We start from the raw sequence: 12,647 nt of genomic DNA on the forward strand, positions 1-12,647 counted from the left end.
GCAAAATCACAGAACAGCTATGACCAACAAAAGATCTAAATAGCCAAAGAGAAAACATTGCTTTCAAAAGAGTGACCATGAACTGACAGCTGACTTCTCTAAAGGACCTACAGTTGATTTCCCTAGGTCATGCTGAGAAAATAAATAAATAAATAAATATCAATCAAGAGTTCAACATCCGGCAGAAATATGTTTATAGAATGTAGGCAAACTACAAAACACGTTCAAGATACGAGAAAAAAATATTCCACCAATTCCATACAATGAAAGAAATGAATAAAAAGAAAACCATGATAAAGACGGGATGAAGACCAAGTACAAACTAAATAAACAGCAACAAATTAAAACACACCAGTAACTGAAAGTAAATGGCCTGACTTCCAATTTCTAAGTCTGTATATAAGGAGCTTAGAAATCACTCCATTCTAACAACAAGTAAAAAAGCTGACCAGATTGAAAAACCAACAACTCTTTTGGGTCCTTGAGAAGGGGAAAACCCCGGGGAAACCACTGACCCCAGGGTTGGAAAGACAGATATGGCTTACCTGAGGAAAGATTCAAGAGTAGAAACTGCTGCAGGAACCAGTACCACAGGAGGAAAACCTGGCTGTAATTGATAAGCACCTGGAGGCTCGGTTTGGACAAGGCCCCCACACTATTTTGAGATTTACCTTTAGGAACACGAGGATGTTCTGGCAGTATACCTTCCAGAAAAATCCCCTCAGGCTTCCAGTAGGGAAGGATAACAGAAACCCCTTTAAATACACCTGAGCACGTTCTTCTTAATACTGTGTACCCTCAGGTGAAACTAGTTTACTGGAGCCTCAGCAACTAGGGGTCTTATCAGAGCCTAACTGATGAGAAAAAGCTGACCAAAGTCCAGTCAGCTCTAGCCATCCTGTCTCAACTAAGGGGTTGTGGTGGGGGGGAGAGTAAAAAACTCAGAAACATTTGTGAAGCTCCCAGTTCAGAGGCACAGACAAACTAAAAGACTGAGACCTGATGATAGGGTTATAGGTGCTTATTCACCTTTCATACCTCACTGTAATATGTGTTCTCATGTGCTTCTGTGAACTTACACTATAGTTCACGTATTGGAAAAAATAAATAAACTACTGAAATAATTGCAACTGAACATATTTTGCAGGTCAGTACGACACTAAAGATCTTTTTGACTAGAGAACATATCAAAGTGTATTTAATAGTCTTTACAAGGAATTTAGGAAGTACAGGAAAGCATGGAATCAAAGAAAAATAATTAGTTCTTCTTCATAACCTTTAAATCTAAAGTAGAATAATTCAAGTAGGAGTCAGCTGAACAGAAAACTAGCTAGGGAAAAAAAGAATATTTTCACCCTCAGCAAGGATTCCTTACTGTTGGTTAAATGTTAACACTTTCCCCTGCAGGGTACAAGGAAAGAGGTCAAACACTTTAGGAAAAATCGAATAGTTTAACCTGTGCTAAAGGGACTTGTTAAACAGAATTTGTCTGCAGTGAGAAAGTGTCAGATATTCTGGGACTGTTCCAAAGCTGTCAATTTATCACCAAATTGGCCATATAATGAGCTTCTTACTTTCATCAAATGCTTGAGCAAAAGAATTTTCTTTTTCTCCTAAAAAGCTAATAAACCTGTGGCAAAATCAGTCAATAACGTTAAAATAATTAAGTTATGAATAGGACACTGTTTTTAAATTACTATTTTAATTGGTAAATTCATCACTGTATCTCATCACCAGTGGATATGTGGATTTAAGATTAGCTTATTTTACTGAGTCAAAACTATCATTAGAGAATAAGGTGATTATAACTTGAAAATAAGGAACATTTTCCTGAGAGGATGAAATCTGTAACACACTGAGCTGGCCAGATCCATTGGGAAAGGAATAGTACAATCATTTAGTAAGCGCTGCAAGGCACCAAGCTGTTTCTTAGTTTGTATATACTTGTACATCCAAAGGTAGTTGTAAAAGCAAGTCAGTATAAACAATATTAATTCATCTGCTTATTTTCAAAATAATCTAACCTTAATTTGGTACAAAATTTAATTATTCTTAATTTTAGGAATAAATAATTACATTTTACATAAAAATTAGACTGGGTATGTGTTTCAAGTTACATACTTTGAATTTAGGGTTAAACTACAGTATTTGTGTCCAAATATTGGCCACAGATTTTTAAATCTACTGCAATCATCAGCATTTATTTTAACCTTTGTTGGATAACCTTGAGTTTAAGATCAATAATTAAATCTACAGCTTCCTCTATTTACATAACTGAAAAGTAAATGGTTTTAATATATGCAAGACTCATATTTGCATTTCATTATTTATAACCTCAAAGGTATGATTCTTGACTTGCAATCAAACCAACATAAAGAACAAGGACATGAAGTATATCAGAAGTCTGAATTCAGAAAGAAAAGATTATAACTGGACCAAATTCCCTCATCAAAGCTTAATTCATTATACTGTCAGATTTCTAATAATTTATTTTTCACTATCTTTATCTCACAAAAAATGTTGCTTGATATTATTTCACTCAATTAAAAATGAATGCATTTCTTTATTCTAAAAACATGCACCGAGGACGTCATAAAAATGGCAGCATGAGGTGAGTCTTTTGAACTCTCCCCTGGAATTTACAACAAATTGAATAACTATAACTCCATAAAGGACTCTGTGTGCAGCAGACAGGCTATTCAACCAGCATCAACAGGGACAATTTGTGGCAACCATAACATAAAAGGGGAGAGAGTAAAGGCCTGAACCTGAATATGGGAATGGAGAAAGTAAGCATGCTGAAGAAAATGGAATACTCTAAATATCAAACTTTCTTTTACATAAACTTAATGATAGCCACCCAAAAAAAATCCAGAACTGAAACATATAATGTAATAAAAGAAGAAACAGAGGAAAAATCATAGAATACCACTGCACAGAAATAATAGACAACAACAAAAAGGCAAAGAAACAATGGAGACACAGTCTTACCAGAAAACTAAAGATAGAATGATAGGAAATCCTCACATATCAATAATCACCCTAAATATAAATGGACTGAACTCACCAATAAAAAGGCACAAAGTAGCATATTAGATCAAAAAACTAAACCCAACCACATGCTGTCTCCAAGAGTCACATCCCAGCTACAAGGACAAGCATAGACTCAGAGTGAAAGGGTGGAAATTGACACTCCAAGCAAATGGTATCCAGAAAAAATCAGGTGTAGATATACTGATATCAGATGAAACAGACTTCAGGATAAAAAAGGTAACAAGAAACAAAGATGGACATTTCATAATGATAAGGGAACTATACAACAAGAAGACATAACAGTCATCAATATTCATGCCCCCGATCAGGGAGCATCCAAATATACCAAGCAACCACTAACAGAACTAAAGGGAGAAATTGACCAAAACACAAGTATAGTAGGGGACCTAAATACATCATTGACAGCTATGGATAGATCATCCAAACAGAAAATAAATAAAGAAATAGCAGCCCTAAATGATACATTAGATGAAATGGACATAACTGACATTTATAGAGCACTTCGTCCTAAAACATCAGACTACACATTTTTTTCTAGTGCACATGGAATATTCTCAAGGATAGACCATTAGACCATATATGGGGATATAAAATTAGCCTCAGCAAATTTAAGAAGATTGAAATCATACCAAGCATATTAATAAACTTAACCAAGGATGTGAAAGACCTATGTGCTGAAAACTATAAGACATTTTTAAAAGAAATTGAAGAAGACACAAAGAAATGGAAAGACATTCCGTGCTCATGGATTGGAAGAATCAACAGAGTTAAAATGGCCATATTACCCAAAGCAATCTACAGATTTAATGCAATCCCCATCAAAATCCCAATGTCATTTTTTTAAAGAAAGAGAACAAAAAATCATCAGATTAGTATGGAACCACAAAAGACACCGAAGAGCCAAAGCAATCCTAAGAAAAAAGAACAATGCTGGAGGTATCACACTCTCTGACTTTAGCTTGTACTACAGGGCGACAATAAACAAAACAGCATGGTTTTGGTAGAAAAACAGACACATACACCAATGAAATAGAAATGAGAACCCAGAAATACAACATAAACATGGACAGATAATTTCTGACAAAGCAGCAAAAAACATACAATGGAGAAAAGACAGCCTGTTCAATAAACGGTGTTGGCAGAATTGGAAAGCCACATGCAAAAGAATGAAACTGGACTGCTATCTGTCACCATGTACCAAAATTAATTCAAAATGGATAAAAGACTTAAGCATAAGACCTGAAACAATAAACTGCATAGAAGAAAACAAGGGTACTAAACTTATGGGCCTAGGATTCAAAGAGCATTTTATGAATTTGACTCCAAAGGCAAGGGAAGTAAAAGCTAAAATAAATGAATGGGACTATATCAAACTTAAAAGCTTCTGCACAGCAAAAGAAATCATCAACAAAATAAAGAGGTAACCAGTTGAAAGGGAGAAGATTTCTGCAAACAGTGCCTCAATAAGGTGCTAATATCCAAAATATACAAGGAACTCATACAACTCAAAAAAAAAAAAAATTGAAAAATGGGCAGAGGACCTGAAGAGACATTTCTCCAAAGAGGACATATAAATGGCAAATAGACATATGAAAAAATGCTTAACATCACTAATCATCAGAGAAATGCAAATAAAGACTACAATGAGATATCACCTCACTCCAGTCAGAATGGCTATCATCAACAAGACAAATAGTAACAAGTGTTGGAGAGGCTGTGGAGAAAAAGGAACCCACATATTCTGTTGGTGGGAATGCAGACTGCTACAGCAGTTATGGAAGGCAGTGTGGAGGTTCCTCAAAAAATTAAGAATAGAATTACCATATAACCCAGCAATCCCTCTCCTGGGTATCTAACCAAAAAATCTGAAAACATTTATCCATAAAGACAAGTGAGCTCCAATGTTCATTGCAGCTTTATTTACAGTGGCCAAGACATGGAAACAACCAAAATATCCTTCGATAGATGAATGGATAAAGAAGTTGTGGTATATATACACAATGGAATACTATCCGCGGTAAGAAAAGATGAAATAGGACCATTTGTGACAACATGGATGGATCTTGAGATTATAATGCTAAGCGAAATAAGTCAGACAGGAAAAGCAGAGAACCATATGATTTCACTAATATGTGGTATATAAACTGAAAACAACAAAAGAACAAGACAAACAGGTGAGAAACAAAAACTCATAGACTCAGACAATAGTTTAGTGGTTACCAGAGGTTAAGGGGGTCCGTGGGTGGTAGATGAGGGTAAAGGGGATCAAATATATGGAGATGGAAGGAGAACTGACTCTGGGTGGTGAACACACAATGTGATTTATAGATAATGTATTACAGAATTGTACAGCTGAAATCTATGTAACCTTACTAACAATTGTCACCCCAATAAATTTTAATTAAAAAAAAATGCCTACCATGTACAAAGCACTCCCCTAGGTATTAGGATATCATAACACAATGAACAAAATAGCCTGACTTCAGAGAGCTTATATTTTAGACAGAGAAGATTGACCTAGAGGAGAGACGACAGATACTTAACAAATAAAAAGTAAAAAATGTATAATAAGCGAAATGATTTGACATGCTATCGACAAGTATGAAACGAGGTATAGAGGGGGTGCTGGGAATGGGGAAGCATGCTCTTTTATTGATGCTCGTCAGGGACTGCTTTACTCTTTGGTGATATTTCAGCAGAGGTCTGAAGGATAGGTGAGAGTGAGCCTTGTGGATATAAGGAAAAAATTTTCCAGGCAAAGACAAAGTCAGAGAAAAGGTATTTGAAGCAGGAAGGTGTTGGCATGTTGTAAGGAACTGTGAGGAGGCCAGAGCAATGGAGAGGAATGAGTGGGGGGCGGGTGGGTGGGTGGTTGGAAGAGTCTGGTCAGCAAAGTTCTGAAAGGCCTTACAAGGCTGTGGCAATGAATTCTTCTGGTGTCCTGAGTAAGATGGAAACTCATCCGAGGCGAAGAAGGGACTTGATTTCAGTATTAAATGGATCCCTTTAGCTATGCTAAAAAGAGCCAGGACTCTCTGATGGATGGGATACGCGTGAGAAAAAAGCAAAAAGGAATCAAGGATGATTCCAAGATGAATTCTAAGGAACTAGCTTTGGGATATACTACTTTGAAATGTCCTTCAGACTACAAAGTGGAGATGTTGAGTTGGGAGGTGGACATACGAGCATGGATTTCATAAGAGGGGTCTGGTCCGGATTATACATGTATCAGTTTGGAGATGAAATTTAAAGTCTTGAAACTATACACATCTCCTAGGAGGCAGGTGTGTGGAGAAAATAAGAGATCAAAGGCTGAAAACATCACATTTTAAAATTCAGAGGTCAAGGTGAACAGTAAGAACCAGCAAAGAAGATGACTAAGGCAAGTGGCCTAGAGGAAGATCCAGAGACTGTGGTAGTCCAGAATCCACATTTTGAAAGTGGCCCTCAAAGAAACACTGCTAAAGAGAACTAAATTTGTTTTCTGTTGGAAACAGTTGCAAATGAATGTCTATTAGATCTGACAATTAAGTTGGAGAACTTGTTGCAATAATGTTGCTAACCTTTTTTGATATCAGAGGGATTATTCATTATGAACTTGTACCAACTGGACAATTAACCAAGTTTACTATTTGGAAGTGCTGAAAAGGTTGCGTGAAAAATTTAGACAACCTGAACTTTTCACCAACAATTCATGGCTTTTGCATCACGACAATGCACCAGCTCACACGACACTGTTTGTGAGAGAGTTTTTAGCCAGTAAATAACTGTATTGGAACACCCTCCCTACTCACCTGACCTGGTCCCCAATGACTTCTTTCTTTACCCAAAGACAAAGGAAATATCGAAAGAAACACATTTGAGACATCAAGGGTAATACAAGAGCTCTGATGGCCATTCCAGAAAAAGAGTTCCAAAATTGCTTTGAAGGGTGGACTAGACACGGTGCCAGTGCATAACTTCCCAAGGGGAGTACTTTGAAGGTGACAGTAGTGATATTCAGCAATGAGGTATGTATCACTTTTTCCAGGGGGAGTTCGTGCCCTTGTCAGACCTTCGTAGTTTTATATATATAATTATATATATATATAATTGTTTTAATTATATATATATGTATATATATATATAATTGTTTTGATAGAGGGTTATGTATTAAAACCTGTTTTGGTTGTATCTGGGATTTAATTTATAGATGTTACTGAGTGATGACATGGAGAAATCAATACCATTGAAAGAAGGCTTATTCCTCACAGTTCCCAAGAGAAGAGGCACGCTGCACCACACAGGGGCATGTGGGGAGCACCAGAATCAGTCAGGAGGCAGAAAGAATAAGGGGAAAACATAGGCCAGAGACGTTATTGGGGTTTTCATAGGGAGGAAAGCGTGAGGCAGGGTAGATACACTAAACAACCTTAGGATTGAATAGTTTGAATGATTTGGGTAGGTTCTGGACTATAGGGGTAGTCTCTAATTGTCCAGTATGTGGCTTTGGGGTGATATCCAGCAGGGAGAATATTGGCTCGGTGTATGAGAGGTTGATAAAGGACGTGATTAGGAATGCGGGCGCTGGATTGGTTGCTTTATATATGAAAGGCTTATTCACAGGCAAGCTTTTGCTATCTCTAGGAATTAGCTAACCTTGGGAAAGGTTGCTCCCTGGGTCTGTGAGACCCCAAAATGCCAAAGCATCATAAAACACAGAAAAAAAAATGTGATGAATACAAACACTCAATGGAGTGAGTCTATGAGGAGAATTGTAGGAGGAGGAGAACAGGAATCAAAGTGCAGGAACACCTTCCATGAGAATTTCTCTAAAGGGGAGCAGAAAAACAGGGCAACAGCTAGAGGAAAAGGGCAAGTCAAGAGTATGTTTTTCTTACTACAGGAGAATTTTCACTCTGTTTCTATGCCGATGGTAGTGATCAAGTGCAGAAGGAAAACCTAGAGGATGCACTAGACGCCGTAAGTGGAAGGTGACTTTGAATCCTGGAGAACTTACCTTATTACAGGAGGAGAGGCAGAGTATATGGACACAGGCACAGGTAGGTGCGTAAATGCAGGACATAGGGGAAGTAGCTCTAGTCGGATTGAGTCCATATTCTTACTAAAATTGGAGGTAGTACCATGAGCTAATAGTGCAAATTATAGAAGAAGCATTAGAGGTTTGAGAAAACAAAAGATATGTCATTTAAACTTAGGCAGAATTCCTCATAAAGGGAAAACTTCTTGTATGTTTAGGAAAAAAGAGCAGAGTATGTTTGGTTTTAAAAAGTAAGACCTTACTTAGGTCTTACTTAGCCTATTTAGCGTAGGCTAAATAGGATAACTTCAGTCAAAGACTTTATTTGCATTTTGAATAAAAGGCATAATTAAATATTCATTTTTGTATGTTTGGGAGATAGGTTTTAGAACAGGAAAGAATGGATGCAAGTGAAGGCCAGAGAAGCTTGAGGCAAATGCATGGCTCTGAGGAAAAAGACGCCCAGTAATATACTCTCTGAAATGGGGATGAGGGAGAACATTCAGACAGTGGTGCTTCGTACTTAATAGTGCTTATTTTAGAAGGAAACTGGCAATTGGGATAATAAGAATTTGCAGTCAGCAGGAATTCAAAGCAAAATGTAATTACGGAAACATAATTGCCCAAAGAATATTTGAATGTTGCAGAAGAATGTAGCCTCCCCATAACAGATGAAATAGGAGTTCGAGACATTCTATTTAGCTATTAACGCAAAGTGTAGCCTCCGAATTCAGGAGGAGTTTGGAGACATCCAGGTGAGTAATTACCTGCCCTAGGTTAAAATCAACTTTTAGCTTGAACTATATCACTAGCCACATGAATCCAAGCTGTTGTTTAACTGTTTTATGCCCCCTCGCTTCTCATGTGAAATTGTAATAATCAAGTCTGCCTTAGAGATTTGTTACAGAAAAAAAAAAAAATGAGTATCATTGGCCATACTGAAAGTTATCAAGTTAGATTAAGTAAAAATGTAATTCATACACAAGTACACAATCACCCAAAAGTAAACAAATCAACATTCTTAGCAAAAGCTCAGCTGTGACATAGAATTATAAATGTAACATTAATGATCAATAGTATAAATGTTTTTAAATATAGAATTTTAAATATTTTGACAAAATGTTACAAAATTAAAATTAAATAGGTGAAAATAGAGTTGTTTACCCAGTTAGGAACTACCGTGTTTCTCCAAAATTAAGACCTAGCCAGACAATCAGCTCTAATGTGTCTTTTGGAACAAAAATTAATATAAGACCTGGTCTTACTTTACTACAACATAACACTGGGTCTTTTTACTATACTATAAGACCAGGTATAATATAATATAATATAATATAATATAATATAATATAATATAATATAATATAATATAATATAATATAACATAATATAGTATAATATAGTATAATACCGGGTCTTATATTAATTTTTGCTCCAAAACACGCATTAGAGCTGATTGCCCGGCTAGGTCTTATTTTCGGGAAAACATGGTAAGATTAAAAGATATTTTGGTTCTTTTGCCACCAGCAAAATTCAAGTTTGTGATGAAAATTAATGAACTATTTTGTAAACTCATAGACACAGATAACACAGGGGAGGTAGAAGAGAGTAAAGGGGATCAAATGTATGGTGACAGAAGGACTCTCACTCTGGGTGGTGAACACACAATACAATACATAGACGATGTATTATAGAATTATACAACTGAAACCTATATAATTTCATAAACTATTGTCACCCCAATAAATTTAATTAAAAAAATAAAAACTTGCAAAACAATAATTCACCCATATGTTTTTGGAGCAGTGTAAAAACCACTGGGTCATTGTAAGAAAGTTAGAATCACCATCCTAGATGTCACTTGACCTCCACTGGTCTTTACTTGTAAAAGGGAACATTGGTTTTTCACTGACAGTTATTGTCAAGAGTAAATTAGATAGTGTATGTCCAAGCGTCCGGTGTAATACAGTAATATAGTTAGGACTCGATAAATGTGTTTTCTAATAATATACTATCTATAGGAGTCATGTTCTTTTGGTTGATCAGTTTAATTTTTTACTTTGATATACCTGGGAATTCAATCAGCATTCAATAATCTTTTTGATTTAGGAAAAATATTTAAAAAAATAATCATGGAGTCTTTAGAGTCTTTGCTCTAAAGATAGTGAACATTTAAATTTTCTGCTTCATTCTGTCTGAATAATTTCTTAGTAGTAAGTGTATCACCTCATTAACCCAGCCAGTCTATTGTCGACATAAGATCCCAACAAAGAAATAAATAAAAGAGGGTGTTGGAGTTCCCTACCCTCCTCCCAATATCTCTTGTCCTCAAGTGGCAGAAACACAGGCAGCCACTAGTTGTCCTAAGGGATCACGAAGCTGTCCTCAGGCTCAGGCTGCCTCTCTAAGCTTCCTACTAGACCAGAGAAGGTAAACTGAGACATGAAAGGCACCTTACCATTTTTCCTGGAGCAAGTCTGAAGCAGTGGGGTCTCCACAATTTTTGTACCAGTGACAAAGGTGTCCCTTAAACAAAGTTCCTCCACAACCACACCCAGAGCAAAGGGATCCACCAAACATCCAAAAACTCAAAAGGAAACCCTTCCCCAAAGCTAAAAATGTATCTATCACCTTCTCCAAGTCTTTTCTGGACAACTTTCCTGGGATTACTTCTTTCACCATTGTTCAGCTTGTTCCCTTCCTCAGGTCAATACCGTATCTCCCTTAAGAGTGTGTCTTGGATGACTTACAAGCAGCTTCCCATCGGGGATTAGAATAACAGGAATACACACAGGCAGTCAAGGTGTCGGCAGGGAGACCAGGAATAGCATCAACCCAGAGAACACGCTCTCCTAGACAAGACAGCTAATGAAGTGCTGTTGGAACACGGAAACATCTAACAGCTCCAACTTTAGTGCCGCAAATAGAAAAATAAAGTGGGACAGTAATCTACAAAGCCTTTGTCCCATGCTCTATTCTTGGATCAAAAATGAAAAATCAAGATCAGAGACGAAAGGCTATTTATGGCTATTTCAAATTTATACCATTTTTGTAAGACAAGACATAATTCATTTGTAATGGCAGATTAATCGCAGAAATTAGAGACACAGAAAATCAAAAAACAAAAGCCATCTAATTTCAGCTACTCATCCCAATTATTGTTCAAACTTTATTATTAGCAGGTTTTGACCTATGTCGTTTTAAATTATTCTAGTACCTCACCTCATCACTTTTTTTTGAAAACTGTTTCTCATTTTGATATCATCTGCAGCAAAATTTCTAATCTAGAGCCTAAAATTTCCTTTTGCTTGATATCCAGCCATTACTCTTTATTATACCTTGTTGTGTTCTTTAACACCAGGAAAATATAAATGTAATGGAGATGTGTAGAAGAAAACAGCAGGTCACCACATGGTGACAAGAGACAGAGGACATAAGGCCCACTTCCATACTATTATCCTTTATGAAGTAAATAATAGTACTTAAAATATTGCATTTATCTGACTCCTCCATTCCTACTGGCATTCCTAAGTGTTCATTATTGTTCCAGGATAAAGTTTAATTTGCTCTGCTCGGGATTAAAGCATATTGCACACTTGTTTCTAGTTAATACTTCTAGCCTTGACTTCCATTATTTAATTATAAGGAAAACCACAAATCACAAACCAGTATCTTGACTTTTCTTCAAATAGCCTTTGTGGACTTGAAAAAAAAAAGTGCTTTTTCTGATTATAAAATTTCCTCAGTATAAAGGAAGTTTTAAATATATACAGTGAATGACAAAACTAAAAAGAAAAGAAAGAAGAAAGACAATGTTCCAAGGACTCAAATCAGAGAAGCATGCGTACAAACGGCTAATAAACATTGAAAGATAAATGCTTAATGTGGCTAGTGGTGGAAGCAATGTAAATAATAACTCCAATAGCTTACTACTTTATAAACTATCGCATTAGTTAACACATTTTAAAGAACTTTAAACAGTTATTTTTATACATGTATATATTTCTTAGTCAACACCTTATTGATCAATAACTTGCTCATTTAAAATATTTCCTTACTATACATTTCCTATTATCTCCCTAAGATACATTTCTATAACTAGAAATTCTGAAAGAAACAATAGGTTCATATGATAAACCACGTCACCCTCCAGAATGTCTGTGTGAATTGTACACCCCTCTCAGGGCTGGCATGTGCAGTAATGCATTATGTACACTAGACAAACTTTTCCAACCAGAAAGAGTCTGGGGGGTAGAAAAGTGGGGAGGGGAAAATTTGGGCCATACTTCGCTTGGCAAGCCCCATGCTCTGTTAGAAGTCTCAGTCTTTTCTTTTTATTTGTTATTTTTGTTTATATCAACACACTGAGACATTCCATTTTCTCCAAGGTCACTATATATCAGAAATGGCTAGTAGAGTTGCATCATCATAAGTGGACATTTATGTTGTTAAGTTCTTATTTATACAACGGCTTCTTATTCTCTTAATACAGTGAATCGTGTCTATATCAGAAACTTGTAGGAAGCTATTTTTGCATTCAATTTTTACATTCAATTTTATATTTTTCTTATAC

The sequence above is a fragment of the Rhinolophus ferrumequinum genome, chromosome 18 (assembly GCF_004115265.2).
Source record: "Rhinolophus ferrumequinum isolate MPI-CBG mRhiFer1 chromosome 18, mRhiFer1_v1.p, whole genome shotgun sequence".
Taxonomy (NCBI): Eukaryota; Metazoa; Chordata; class Mammalia; order Chiroptera; family Rhinolophidae; genus Rhinolophus; species Rhinolophus ferrumequinum.